This window comes from Pseudorca crassidens, chromosome 1 (assembly GCF_039906515.1).
Source record: "Pseudorca crassidens isolate mPseCra1 chromosome 1, mPseCra1.hap1, whole genome shotgun sequence".
In the NCBI taxonomy this organism is placed as follows: Eukaryota; Metazoa; Chordata; class Mammalia; order Artiodactyla; family Delphinidae; genus Pseudorca; species Pseudorca crassidens.
Genome location: NC_090296.1, coordinates 27,520,798 through 27,536,272, shown reverse-complemented (window position 1 = coordinate 27,536,272; position 15,475 = coordinate 27,520,798). Strand labels below are relative to the sequence as shown.

At 42.8% G+C, this 15,475-nt stretch overlaps 1 protein-coding gene and 1 pseudogene across 16 annotated transcripts in view; one reads left to right on the top strand and one right to left on the bottom strand.

Moving 5' to 3' along the window:
* The window catches only part of TTLL5 (tubulin tyrosine ligase like 5), a 306,516-nt gene that overhangs the window by 163,904 nt on the left and 127,137 nt on the right, over nt 1–15,475 (top strand). The window lies entirely within an intron of this gene.
* Nucleotides 14,242–14,956, bottom strand: LOC137224949 (small ribosomal subunit protein uS5 pseudogene; annotated as a pseudogene).

Sequence of the window (15,475 nt, the reverse complement as noted above, 5' to 3'; positions counted from 1 at the left end):
TTTGTATGTTTTTCCAGCATTTGTCATTGAATTATTTTTATCCATCTCTGGTTTTTTCACACATGCAACCTGGGGATTTATCTGTTCCTCGATGTTAAAGGTGAGGGAGGTTGAAGGCACAGTCATGAGTTTGTTCCTTCTTTTTGTGACGGGGCAAGACATCGTGGGCCTAGGCTGTGTGGCCTGGTAGCCTCTACTCTGGAAAACAGCTGTATGTCAGAACTTTAAATTCTGTACTGGGGAATGGAATACAATGAAGCCCCAAATCTTGGAAAATTGGGTGATATTTCATGTCACCTTGTTCCTCTGCCCTCTTACTCTTTAGTAATAAATTATAGTCTGGTACCTTTCTTTACATAATTTTTTGAAACAGATTTTCAGAGATTCTGATCCCAGTTTAACTAATACTTTTCTCCCTTGTTTTAGATTATTTCTTTTTTTAAAAAAATACTTATTTTTTTATTTATTTATTTTTGGCTGCATTGGGTCTTCGTTGCCGAGCGCAGGCTTTCTCTAGTTGCGGCGAGCGGGGGCTACTCTTCATTGCGGTGCATGGGCTTCGCATTGCAGTGGCTTCTCTTGTTGCAGAGCACGGGCTCTAGGCGTGCAGGCTTCAGTAGTTGTGGCTCGCGGGCTCTAGAGCGCAGGCTCAGTAGTTGTGACACACGGGCTTAGTCGCTCCACGGCATGTGGGATCTTCCCGGACCAGGGCTCGAACCTGTGTCCCCTGCATTGGCAGGCGGATTCTTAACCACTGCGCCACCGGGAAAGTCCTAGATTATTTCTCACGAATGTTGCTGGAGATTCAGGACCCTGACTTCCCATCTTTTCATTTTCAGTTCTCAGAAATATTGAGTTTATTGTCTTTAATAAAACATGTTCTGTTCATTTTCTATGTGTCAGGCATTGTGTTAGCTGCTGGGAGTAGCGACAAATAAGACAGAATCGTCCCCAGTCTCCCAGAGTTTACTGTCCAGGATGTATCTTCTATGCTCTCGGCGTAGTGCTGAGCGCTGGGTAGAGTCGAAAAGACTTTGAAGACCTGGTGTTGGATCACTAAGAGGTTACCGTCTAACAACGAGAAGGAGCCACATACACATGGAACAGTTAGGAAACAGTGTTGGGCAGCATATAACAAAAAGATTTAAGTTGTGTGACCCAGGCAATTAGAAGAAAGAGAATCAAGAAGAGGGTGTAAGGATTTAACCCTGTCACCGGCTACAACATGGCTGAACCTTGAGGACATAATGCTAAGTGAAAGGAGCCAGTCACAAAAGGACCAATACTGTATGATTCCACTCCTATGAAGTATCTAAAGTCGTCTAAATTGTAGAAACAGAAAGCAGAAAGGTGGTTGCCAAGGGCTGGGGGAATAGAGGAGGGGGAATTAGCGTTTAACGGCTATAGAGTTTCAAACTTGCAAGATGAAAAAGTTCTAGAGAACTGTTGCACAACAGTGTGACAGTACTTATCACTACGGAACTGTAGTCATAAAAATGGTTAAGATGGTAAATTTAAAGTTATACTTTTTTTTTTAACCACAATAAAAAGAGAATAGGAGGAGGAGTGTGTGAGGTTTTAAAAGAGAGCCCCATAGTTCTGCAAAAATTATTCAGCAACCAAAATGCTAAGGCTTTGTTTCCATTTTCTTCCTCTGTTTAGGGGAATTATTCTGAAACTAGTCCTTTAAATGTTTCTATTTCTTTAAAAGTATGTTTACTTTATTTATTTATTTTTTGCGGTACGCGGGCCTCTCACTGTTGTGGCCTCTCCTGTTGTGGAGCACAAGCTCCAGACACGCAGGCTCAGCGGCCATGGCTCACGGGCCCAGCCGTTGCGCGGCATGTGGGATCTTCACGGACCGGGGCACGAACCCATGTCCCCTGCACCGGCAGGCGGACTCTCAATCACTGCGCCACCAGGGAAGCCCAGTATGTTTCCTTTATAGGAAAGGAGGCCATCAAGCCCTGTTAGGAAGATGGCAGGGTATAGTGAAAAGAGAAGGGGCTTCAGGGTTTGCCTTACTGAGTGTATGACCTTGTGCGAGTTGCCTAGCTTCTCTGAGCCACAATTTCCCCATCTGCTTAAAAGTGCAGATAATAATACCTACCTCATTAAGTTGTTATAAGATTTAGTAGAGTTGTGCATGTGAAAGTAACCAGTATAGTGCCTGGTTTTGGTGTAGGTTCTTGATACCACTTAGTTCCCTTTCCAGGAAAAAAAAAAAAAAAGGAGAAACTTAAAATTGGACTTGCTTGGGATGTGGGATTGCTACACTCCGTGTTTTAGTATCTGGTTTAGAGGAAACTGGCCATCAGCCATATGCAGTGCACTCCTGGAGCTGGATCGCAGAGATGTAGCCTTTCCAGCTGAGGAAGGGCCATCAGAGTGGGGCCCACAGGAGACTCTTCCTTTTCTTTGACCCCTTTGTTGAAGGGTGACTTCTTTCTACTTAACAGGCCCTTCCTCTCTGCTATCTTCTTCTGAATGTTGAAATTTCCATTGCGGCTCAATGTTCCAGCCAGTAAACACTCATATTTTCCATCCATCCTGGGGGTCGAGCTTTGGGAGAGCTTTCCTCTGGAGGAGTTTGGAGCTTATAATTTTGTACTTTATCCTGTTATATAAACAACACTCTCTAGCCAAAGAGCACAATCACAAAAAGAAACCACTTTTGGGGGGCCTAAAAACAAAAAGAAACTCTTTCTTGTTCAGAGTTATGTAGAAGGGCTATTTCTCTCATCCTCCTTCCTTCCCATAAAACAAAGTTTACCTGACCTCCTTCCTCCTGAGTCTTAGCTCTTAACCACTCCTTCCCCTTGAGAAAAACGCTTCTCTGGCACACGGGTGATAAAGACCTGAACTTCTATCTGAAATTCCTCTGCTTCTTTTCTCACTCAGCCAGACACATAACCTCTCAAGGGTTATGCTCTGTGTCAGTTCAAGCTCTGTGACAGATCCTACAGTTCCTCCTTCACCAAGAGAGCTGAGTGCTGTAGGTGTTTGTACCAAGGCCAGAATCACTGGACTTCTGCCTATTGAAGGAATGTTGGTAAACTTTGGAAATGTGTCAGAGATCGCTGGCTGGACATCATACCAAGGCCTAGGCAAAGTAAGTTAGGGAATGTTTGGGCCTAGTATCAGGAGTGGAAGACGGGGATCTTTTCTTATCTGCAAGCCAGAATAAAATGCAGCTTGCTTTGTGGTTTGCCAGGGTAGCATTTTTCCAGTTTCGTTTGCCTTCTCCCCTCCGTCTCAAAGCATTAAAGATAAACTACCTTATATACATTTCCTCAGGATTAACACACACACATGCACACTCGGACACATACACACAGAGTCATTGTTAGAGGCAAGACTCTGTCTTATTTAGCTGTTCACTTTGTAATTTGATATCCATCCGCAATTGATGATTATTTTGGTTCTAAGAGGACTGAATGACAAAAATCCATGTACAAGCTGAGTGAGACTCCTTTTCTAGAATTAGGAAATTTTATCACAGTTACTTAATTCATAATTCAGTTTAATTCTCACATGGTTTTTCTGTCATCTTCTATCTTTCCAACATAGCTGTTTACCAGCCCTAAAAGAGTTTGGAAAGAACCACAGTGGTGAAGAAACACTATATCTTTCTTTCTGACTCTTGTAGAGGAACACTGATGATCCATTTTTAAAGCTTACTTAATGTTGACTCAACAAATTTAGGACAACCAGCTGGCTTCACTGAACCTTTAGCTAAAGACCTCATCCTGCCCTCCTGCCCATCTTTCTGCTGAAAGACTCTCAGCATATATTACTGACCGAGTACAGCTAAAATATCAATGCTTTTTTTTTTTTTTTTAAGTCCTAGGATTTAAGAGGCTAAAAGGAAAAAAATCTTCCTGTATCTGTATTTTAATAAAAGAAAACAATAGACTCATACGGTCTGAAAAGGAGTACAGGTTCTCTCGTCCCTGCAGCCCTTTTGAGGAGCAAAATTTTGGTGTAGGTTCTGGTTTTGGTGTAGTTTCCTGATAACTCTTAGTTCCCTTTTCAGAAAAGAGAAAAACATAAAAAATTAGACTTGCTTAGGATACGGTATTGCTACACCACTGAGTTCAGATACAACTGGCCATCACTTACGTGCACTGTCATATCGTATCACGGTGACAAAAGCAGTTACACCTAATCACAATGCTCAGGTGTACATTATTTGTTTTTATAGTGAAGTAAGGATCTATATATTAAAATTTTGATTATAAACTATTAAAATGCTCCTAAGGAAAAATAAGAGAAGCTAAACTTAAAAGGTAACATTTTAACATGGAGCCAAGCGTTCTTTGGGAAATGCGAGTAGGGCTAGAGTGAGAGAGGCAATATATGAGAGCTTAGGAATTCAAAATGTCATATCATGTGGCAGGCCCACGTGTTAGTAACAAGTAACAGTAGAACTCTTGTCCTAATTGGACCATTCTTATGCTTCAGAGGCAATAAAGGGGTGTTTTTTGGCTTTCATGAATTATCAGGCTAAGACTTGTATTAATTTGGCTTCAAAGTCAATAATCAATGCCACGTTTTGCCTGGTTTTTTAAAAGAAGTTTTACTATCTTTCTGTAATGAAAATGAAATATGGGTGCATCTCAGTAATGTGACTATAATCTAGAAGGCTTAAGATGAGAAAATTAGGCTCTCTGGCACCACAGGTAAGGAAACCATAAGGGGGGTGGGTAATAAATAGGTTGTACCTAAAGGCTACAGGAAATCAAATTATGTTCTTGTGAAACTGGGTTGCACCAAGCAAAACTGAGCAGATGAAAAAATCTGTCTATATTATTTGTATTCTCCAATATCTTGCTAGCTGCTTGAACCCAACACTGACATTTGAAATACAAGACCCTAAGAGTTTTTTTACCTTCTTCACCAAATATTTAGTATATTGAAATACTTGAAAAAGAAGAAAGGTGAAACTGGTAATAAGTAATGTTCCAGCTGGAAAATGGCTTCATCTGGTAGTTGTTAAAACAATGTTATCCTAAAAAAGTTAGCATGTTACTGAATATCTCCTAAATGCAAGGCTTGGGGCTCACTCTGAAGGAGGTAATAGACAGGGTCTCACTCTGTCTGGAGGAAAGTTGATAGTCACTTAAGTTACTAATGCAAGTATTGTAAGGCAATATGTTCTTAATTGTTGACGAAGAGGATTATGCTGTTAAGTGGTACAAGTTCAGAGGAGAAATTGATCACTCTGACTGGAGAAAGTGGCAAAACCTTCACGGAAAAGAAAGGTGTGTGAGCTGACTCTGGAAGGGCAGCTGGGGCTTGGGTAGGCAGAGAGGCTAAAATTAATCAATCAAGAGGTAACTGCACACTTACTTTGTGCTCCGTGCTTTGCGAGGATCTAGGAGAGGATCAAGAAATGTGCTCCACAGTCCTGTAAGTTAGAGCTGACACTCAGCAGGGCGGTCTAGAGAATACTGCCCTGGAAGTTTGCTTATTTTTGGCGTGTGAAATGTAGAGCGAGTGATTAAAGGGGGGGCATATGGACTCAGTGGAGCTCGCAGTTCAGAAAAGGTACTAAAGAAGGGTGGAAATCTAAGGCTCTGCAGAGGAAGGGTTTAAGGTAGAGTTTAAATACATCCTAGATTGTATATAGGCTGCAGACTCCTGCAGAAAAGGAGAGGAAGAAAAAGAGAGCTAATGTACAAGGTGTTTAAGGCATTTTCAAGGGAGAGTGAATGGGAACCAGTCCAGCTGATAAAATGTATTAGTCAAAACACTTTGAGTTTTGGGGGGTTTTTTTGTAAATTTATTTATTTATATTTTATTTTTGGCTGCGTTGGGTCTTCGTTGCTGTGTGCAGGCTTTTCTCTAGCTGTGGCGAGCGGGGGCTCCTCTTCGTTGCGATGCACGGGCTTCTCGTTGCAGTGGCTTCTCTTGTTGCAGAGCGCGGGCTCTCGGCGCGCGGGCTTCAGTAGTTGAGGCGCGCGGGCTTCAGTAGTTGTGGCGCACGAGCTTAGTTGCTCCGCGGCATGTGGGATCTTCCCCGACCAGGGCTTGAACCCGTTTCCCCTGCATTGGCAGGCGGATTCTTAGCCACTGTGCCACCAGGGAAGTCCCAAAACACTTTTGAGTTTTAAGTGATAGAAGCTGAAATCATGCTGGATCCTAACTGTAAAGGCGATTTTTCAGTTCATACAACTAAAAGGTCTAGAAATTGATGTTGGAGGCTTATGAAGCATCATTAATCATACTTTCTACTTGTCTCCAGGTCTTGCCTCCACAACTAAATGAGAAATTATAGAAAAATATCAAAGATAGCAAAATACCGACTTTATTGCTGATAAAGATAAATTGGAGAATACATCTTGGGAATATGGTACAATTCTACCTTTCATGGCTAAGTCTTTCTCATTTGTCTTATTTATTCTAAAGATTTTCTTTGTTGATATTTTGTTAATTTTGATAATTAAAACAAAATTTTTAAGGAAGAAATAAAAAGACCTTCTAATGTACCACAAAAACAAAAAATAACTTGGCCTGATTTTCCAGGTGAATATCTGTATTTGGCCCCAATCTACCTTTCCAGTTTTATTCTTCACACATTTAGTTCCAGCCAAACTCTATGGATCAAAAATAGTACATTTTCCCATCACTACATCCTTATACCATTCTGTAGCACTTATCCTGTTAATTTACTGTAATTACTTCACGAAAGTGTAAGTTGTCTTATTCACTGTTGTATCCCAGTGCCTTGGTAAACAGCAGACACTTAAACATAAAGAACAAATATTAAGTAAAAGAATGAGGGAATGAACAGACCCCCTGCTCCTCACCTGTATGTTTACATGTTCAAACCCTGTTCTCCTACAGGGCTCAGCTCAGCTCAGCCTTTCTGCAACCTTCCCTGATGACATCCCAAGCAGATGTCATTAGGCTTTCTCTTCCTTCTGTTCTTCATCCCCTGGACTCATGTTCCTAAAAGATGTAACTCAGAGGAGGCTCTGGCTAAATGCACAGCTTTAATTCCTAGAGAATGAATTTTTGTGGCTCTTCCTATCCTAGTGATCTGAAAACTAGAGAAAAAAGCCCTGTTTCTTCTCCACTGAAGTTTTTTTTTTCCTTTTTTATTTTTATTATTTTTATTTTTTAACATCTTTATTGGAGTATAATTGCTTTACAATGGTGTGTTAGTTTCTGCTGTATCACACAGTGAATCAGCTATACATATACATTTATCCCCATATCTCCTCCCTCTTGCGTCTCCCTCCCACCCTCCCTATCCCACCCCTCTAGGTGGAGCTCACACAGCTGCCTTCCCAAGTCATCAGGTCCTTATTGCTTCTCCTTTGAACCCTATTCAGTTCTTTCTAGTTATCCAAGATTGAAAGTGCCCTACAAGCAAAAGACCCTTTGCATTTTGGGGGGCGGGGGCGTGCTGTTGGAAGAGGCAGGGTGTGGAAGAAGAAGAAAAGGCAGAGACCGTTCTTTTTACCCTCCTTCTCCCCACCCCACCTAACCCTCAGGAGTCTTGAGAGCCACTCCTAGAAGGTGCTTAAACAGCCCAGTCAGTATAGGATGACTTATCTCTTTACTCCAGCCTTTTAACATTGGTTGACCAGTAAGTCATGGTGTGTACTGAATATGTGTGATATTTCAGATTTTTGGTGTTCTCTACAGTAGTTCCTCTCTCCTCACTGTCCTTTATTTGATAGACTTATAGTTGGCCCTCGGTATCCACAGGTCTGCATCCACGGATCAAAATATTTAGAAAAAAAAATTTCAGAAAGTTCCAAAAAGCAAAACTTGAATTTGCTATAGTCCAGCAACTGTTTACGTAGCATTTACATTATATTAGGTATTAGAAGTAATCTAGAGATGATTTAAAGGATATGGGAGGATGTGTGTAGGTTATATGCAGATACTGTGCCATTTTATATAAGGGACTTGAGCATCCTTGGATTTTGGTATCCACGGGGGTCCTGGAACCAATCCCTTGCACATACCAAGGGACGACTGTACTGGCATCCCCTTCCTGGGTGGCTAGTATGGGGAATGCATAATGTCAGGCCACCATCTCCCTGCTCCAAGTTCTAATATCTGTTTACCTCTGCTATGACACATACCACTCCTCTTTGTATTATTGTTGTTTGTATACTTGTCTTACCTCCTGTATTAGATTGTAAGCTTTTGAGGGTCAGAGACTGAGTCTTACACATCATTATGTCCTTACACTTTCTTCTACAAAGTGCTCAGTAAATGTTTGGTGAATAAGTGGCTAGATCAGTGCCGTCCAACATGGTAGCCACAAGCCACGTGTGGATTTTAAATTTTTAAATCAATTAAAATTAAATAAAATGAAAAGTTCAGTTCCTCAGTCATACTAGCCACATTTCGAATACTCAAAAGCCACATGTGGCTCGTGGCTCCCATATTGGACAGTACAGGACAAAAAGGTTGTCCCAGAAGATTCAAAGATGTGTAGAGACCCAAACTTGGTCAGTGGAAAAAAAAAAAAAAAAGTACAAAGTAAGGCATATTCTTGATTATCCTCTTAGGCTCTTTTGTAGCTGTCAAGCTTCTTTTGTTTAGATCCAGAGATTTACCACAGATGCTGTTCTTAAACTAATTTGTGGTACTGGGAGGGGCATATTTTAATGCCTTGGGAATCTCAACAGCTCAGAGCTTCTGAATTACTAGTGTCTAACCAATCAGAGCTGGGCTGGCTGAGAGGAAGGGACTTTTAAAGCAGATCCTAGCGTTACCATTTTATTTTCTGAGATATGCTCATGACTAGATACTGGGGAGAGGTCTTGCTTCCCTACACTTACCTAGCCGCCAGCCCCCCACCTGCTTGGCTGGCAGTTCTGACTTGGCTTATAGAGCTGCTATAGCCCTGGGGAACAGAGCCAAACATGCGGAAGTGGTTACATGTACCAGCTCCCAGGGAAGCTGTGGGCTAGCAGGGGGAGTGGGTGGGGTCCTGCCTGATGGCTTTTCAAAGAAGCCAAATCTTTGAAGTTTTGTTTTAGCAGCTGCCAGGTATGCTGTTTCAGCACTTCACAGACTCTCTCACTGTGTTCCCATATCACATTTTTTCTTTACTATATGTGCATAGTATATACAATGGAGCTTGGTTGTTGGGAGGGTAAATATAAAATTGTGGAGTAAGGTGCTAAACACAACCCGCTTTTTCTTTTTTTCTTTGACTCTGCTGTGAAATAGCCACTTTTAATGCTCCCTTTTCCCTTCTCAGCTCTGATCTTTTCTGATCACCTGCCAAAGGAGAGGCAAACAGAGTCCTCTTCTATTTGAGAAAATAGTAAGTTTTGAAAAACTGGAGCTCCTACATTTCTCTGATGAATTAGAGCATCATCCTGAGAATAGAACATCACCCTTTTCCAAAAGAACAGTTGACATCCCCCAACAAGCAACCCTGATACTTTCAGACTTGGAGTAAATTTCTTGAATGTAGATCTTGTGCACCACTGGATCCTCAGCATTTAGGGCAATGTCAACCATAAGTATTTGTTAAATGATTGCACTTGCAGCTGCTAAGCTGGTGGGGGGAAGGACTGGGTAGGTAAAGCACCCCTCTAAAGCCCACACTCCGAGCGTTCTCCGCTTCCTTGCTTCTTTGCTTAAATAGTCCCTTTCTCCTATCCAGTCTACAGTTAGCTCAGACCTTTTCCAGCGGCCCCCAAATTTGCTCCTTCCTCTGAACTCCACTCTTTTTTGAGTATAGTATATACTCCCCTGAGTAATCATCTTCTATGCCTTTGTTCTTGATCTCCTGAACTGTAAGTCTGTTAAAGGCACAGGCTATGTTTTATTCCTACCCAAAGAACCCTGGAGCGGGAACAGGAAGACCTAGGTGCCAATCCCAGGTCCACCTGGAACTTCCTGACTGGAGGTAAATCATTTGACTGAACTTAAGCCTAATTTTGCCAGGTGGGAAGCAAGGGTGCTCGGATTGTCATGGGAGTTCAATGAGATCATCTACATGAACATGCTTTGTAAACTACAAAGTACTACACACGACTAGGTCTTTTCAGTATTAATAATACTTATTATCACTATAAAATAGTAATGTTTGTTTATGCTGATGATGATACAGAGACTAATCTCTCCCAGAGTTCAGGTAAATCACAAGCTCAATCCCCCATTACTCAGCTTGGCACAGGTTTAAAGCATTAAATGGTCCATTCCAGGCACTCTCTGTCATCACCTCTCTTTCAGTCTGCAGGTTCTTCTTTTCAGACCTGTGGGGTCATTGTTTTTCTTACTAGTCTCCCCCTTTTCCTCCTCTCAGGTTCAGGCTGAGCTCTCTCTTTTAACCCCCTCAGTTCTTAAAGAACCAAACGCATCCCATCCCATTTCCCAGTTTTGGCTGGAATTGCCTTGCTGGTGGATCCTTCTCTCCTCAGTGTGGCCATCCGCTTCCCATCGCTCTGCCCATCAACAGCACTGGGCCCTGTCATCATCCTCCCCCTGTCCAGCCCCCCATCTTCATCCTCAGCTTGGCTCAGCACCCCTTCCTGTTTTCTTCTCCCTTCCCTTGCTTTTCTGCCAGGCTATATCCCTTTAATCCTCCCTTTCCATTTATCTCATCCTGCATTTTCTTTCTTTCTCTAGGCTCAGACCTTTCATCCAGAAAGGATGTTCCCCCTTTTAAGACTCTGTTTGGTGCATTTCCATGTACCTCTCACCCTGTCCCTATCACCTTAAGGCATCTCCTTCTCAGAGAAAAGTAGATTAAAAAAGCACTGCCATTTTTTTGTTGTTGTTGTTCTATCATATGGCTTCAGGAGGTCCAAATTCTTTTACTTTAAAATATCTACACTCTCACATTTAAATGTTGTGACCTAGTGTTTGAGAGCAGGTATTCTATACAGGCAGACCAATTTGGATCCCTCCCCTTTTTAGCCACTTACTAGCTATGTTGCTTAGGGCAAGTTCTTTGAACCTACTGTACTTATGCCTAAATGAGGATAAAATGCCTAATTCGGGGCTTCCCTGGTGGCGCAGTGGTTGAGAGTCCGCCTGCCGATGCAGGGGACACGGGTTCGTGCCCGGGTCCGGGAAGATCCCACATGCCGCGGAACGGCTGGGCCCGTGAGCCATGGCTGCTGAGCCTGCGCGTCCGGAGTCTGTGCTCCGCAACGGGAGAGACCACAACAGTGAGAGGCCCGCGTACTGCAAAAAAAAAAAAAAAAAAAAAAAAAAGCCTAATCCCTAGGGATGTCCTAAGGAGCAAATGAAAATTAAATGACATAGGAAAGCATTTTTACAGGGCCTGCCTCTGTAAATGAGAATTACTGTAAACCTGTCCACATCATCTATCCATACCCTGTTTTACAGGTATGAAAAATTGAGACCTAGAGAAGTAAGTGGATTGTGCAAATTCTCATGCCTACCTGGTGGTAAAGCAAGGTTGAGAACCTACTTCTAATTCTCAGCCTGATGAATTTTCCATTTGATTCCTCTAACTTCTCAAAGGGTTATTTGTTCTAGTTTCCCTTCTTCAGGTGGAACATAGGACTACTCCAGAGAGAGGAGTGTTCATTTCTTCATGCATCTGTTCATTCAGCAAACACTGCATGACTGTGACATTGCCAGGCTTTGAGTGGACAAAGACCAGAATGATGACCAGCCTTAAATGGTTGGTCCAGTGAGTAAGAAATAGTCGTTGTGAAGAATAGTCACAGTACCAAAAACATGCCAGTGAAGGCATCTTGAGACCTCGAGAAATAAGCTCTATCGGAGGAAGACCGGAGTAGACTTTGCAGAGGATGGATTATTGTTTTTTAACTAAGTGAGCATCACAGAGCCTTGTGTGAAGGCAGGGAGGTATGGAAGAGCATGCCTGAGTGCACCATTGTGGGAGCATGGCGTGCGCGTAGGGGAGGGTTGAGGATGAGATGGAAAAGTTCAAGTGCCTGATATGCCATGTTAAGGGGATTTTATCCCATTATCTGCCCTTTTAATTAATGTCAACCAAAGAATTCAGCAGAGTTTTTTGAGTTTTGGGTTTGTTTGTTTTTTTTTTAACATTTCTGGGTTTTCATATGTACTACTTCCATTGTCTTTCCCTTCCCCATTCATATCTGGCAAATTCTTTGTGTCATTCTGGATCAAGCCCAGTTCCGACCCTTACTCTGTGCACCTTCTACTGCCATCCCACATGGAGTCTGCCTACTTGCCTGTAGCTCTGTCATTTCCATTGTATTACAGATTTTCATGTCTTTCCCTTACCGCCTCCTTAGAAGTCCGAACTGATACATCTTTATATTCCTATCTCTTAATGTGGCATCTGACACACAGTATCCACTAATTTAATGTATGCCAAATGCATTTAAATATCTAGATTCATAATCACAGAGCAGACTTCCACCTAGGCAGCTCTTTTACTAATACCTGTCTTGGGTACCACAAACATTTAGGTGGATTAGGTTAAGACTTTCCTCTTTAACCAGCCACAACTCAACGTGCTTGCCATCTTTAGGATTTGAGCTTTGGCTGCCTCTAGACAAGAACCCTAACACTGAGCTGGTTAAAAACCTGCTGTGGGAGCAGTTGTCACCTGTTTTACACTTGAAACACACTTCCACATACTAGGATTTTCCTCAACACACTTTAAGGAGTTAAAAGACTCAAAACAGTACTCAACCAGGTGAATTCCACGTGGTGGAATCAGTTTTAAAGTAGAGTAATGTCTCACAGTGTCCATTAAGCTGAAATTTTACTCCTCACCTGGTCATCCTTCAGGACTGTGTGGCTGTGTGAGTGCTTTTATTTATTTGCTGCCCTGATTAGACTCTAATATACTCATGAGGAAAAGTTTCTCCGTAGTCTAACAAACACATAGTATCCGTACTTGGCACCAGCTCGAGGTTAATTTCTCCTCTTACATATTGCAGGTATACTGTGCTGTACACCCTGCTGCCAGCTCAGCGTTCATCTGCCAAACAGAGCCAGAACACTGTATTAAGATACGTAGTTAAATATACTTTATATACTACTCATCACACTTTACATTCTTGTGAAGTTTTCTCAGTACAGCATAGTTGAGGATCTCTCTCTTAAGGCTTTAGTGAAGAGATGCATTGTAACCTAGCAGCACGCCATCATAGTAACGTACCCTGATGCGTGCTTTGGTAGACTAGCAGGCCACTCTGATAGGATAATGCGTTAAAGCTAATTTCTCTTTTCCTTTTCAAATTTATCTAAATAGTTGCACAAGTCATCTATTGCTGCCTAATAAATTATCTCAAACTTTAGCAGCCAAACAATAAACATTTATTATTTCAGTTTCTGTGGGTCAGGAATCGAGGAGCAGCTTAACTGTGTGGTTCTGCCTCAGGCTCTTTCATGAGGTGATGGTTAAGATGTCAGCCAGAAGGGCTGCAGTCATCTGAAGGCTTGCCGGAGGCCAAAGGATCCACTTCCATGGTGCTCACCCTCACGTGGATGATGAGTTCATGCTGGCTATTGGCAGGAGGCCTCCGTTCTTCAACAGATGGACTTCTCCTCAGGGCTGCCTGTGTGTCCTCATGACATGGCAGCTGGCTTCCCCCAGAATGAGTGACTTAAGAGAAAGACAAAAGGCACGTGTCTTTTATGACCTAGCTCAGAAGTCATACACAGTCTTTTTTTTTTAATTTTTTAATTGTGAAAAAGTATACATAACATAAAACTTACCATTTTAAGTGTACAGTTCAGTAGCATTACGTGCATTACATTACTGTGCGTCACCACTGTCCACTTCAAGAACTCTTTTCATCTTGCAAAACCGAAACTCTGTAACAATTAAAAAATAACTCCCCATTCTCTCTCTGTCAGCCCCTGGCAACCATCCTTCCACTTCCTGTCTCTATAAATTTGACCACTCTAGGTACCTCCTATGAGTGGAATTATACAATGTGTGTCCTTTTCTGCCTGGCTTATTTCGTTTAGCACAATGTCCTCAAGGTTCATCCATGTTGTCACGTGTCAGAATTTCCTTTCTCTTAAGGCTGAATAATGTTCCATTGTATGTCTATACCACATTTTGTTTATCCACTCATCTGTCGATGGACACTTGGCTGGCTTCTGCCTTTTGGCTCTTGTGAGTAATGCTGCTATTAACGGGTGTACAAATAGTTGTTCATGGCCCTACTTTCAGTTCTTCTGGATATATACCCAGAGTGGAATTGCTGAATCATACGATAATTCTGTTTTTTTCCAAGCTTAATTAATTCACTTTATCTTTCCTGTATAAGTCCTCTACGTGGTGACCATAGCTGGAGCTTGGGTCTTCTTTGCAGAGACTCTGGTATGGCTCTTTACTAAATGGTCAGTGAATTCCTGATGGGGAGACTTGGTGAACATGGTCTCTTTCTAGAGGTCGAGGTGAGTAGCTGTAAGTCTTGGAGATGGCATCAAAGGTGGCCGTGGTAAAGTTGCACAGGCTGGCAGTGCAGCCTGCAGACAAGGTGTACTAGTCCTTGATACTGGCCACCAGCTTCTTGGGCACAAGAGCCCAGAGCATGCCGGTGCCCTTGGGGTGGGGATGAGATACACCAGCACAGAGCCACAGTGGCTGGTCACCTTGCAAAGGACAGCGTGGGGCTTGCTGATCTTGCTTCCTCAGTAGCCTCACTGCCTGGCAACAGGGGAGAGTTTGGCCAGGGTAATGGCCCCATAGACGGCCGTGGCTGCCTCCTTGGATCGCTTACCAAAATTGACATGGCCCTTGTAGTCCCTAGAGGCAACAGATGCCTTGAACCTGGTCTGCTGGCCAGTGTGGGTCTGCTTTTGCACAGGTGTAGTCTTCAAGCTCGCCCTTTAGAGTCAGCCTCAGGAAAAAGTCCGTGATATCAGACTACGTGACGGACGAGGAGAAGAGATGTATTTCCTCCAGGGACTTGGTATCCATGTCCATGACCAAGCAGCCTGGCTCGGGGACCGGGAGCCACTTCTTGTCCTCAGCCTCCCCTCAGCGAGCTCTGTGGCCTTGGCTCCAGCCTGAGCGTAGCTGCAGCGCTGGCCCCGGAAGCTGCCCCCCATACCCCTGTGGAGCTGCTGCGGCCACCTTCTGGTCTCCTGGAACACCAGCGTCATCCACCATTTGGTGTTTTCTTGGAGCAGAAAGGCAATTCTATTTTTAATTTTTTGAGGAATCTCCATACTGTTTTCCAGAGTAGCTGTACCATTTAACGTTTCCACCAGCAGTGCACAGGGGTTTCGGTTTCTCCACATCTTCGCCGACACTTTTTTTTTTTATAGTAGCCATCCTGATGGGTGTGAGGTGGTATCTCATTGTGGATTTTCATTTGTGTTTCCCTCATGATTAGTGATGGTGAGCATCTTTGCATATGCTTCTTGGCCATTCGTGTATCTTTTTTAGAAAAATGCCTATTCGGGTCCTTTGCCTATTTTTAAATCAAGTTTGGCTTTTTGTTGTGGAGTTTTAGGAGTTCTGTATGTATTTAGAATATATTTGGATTATCAGATGTAT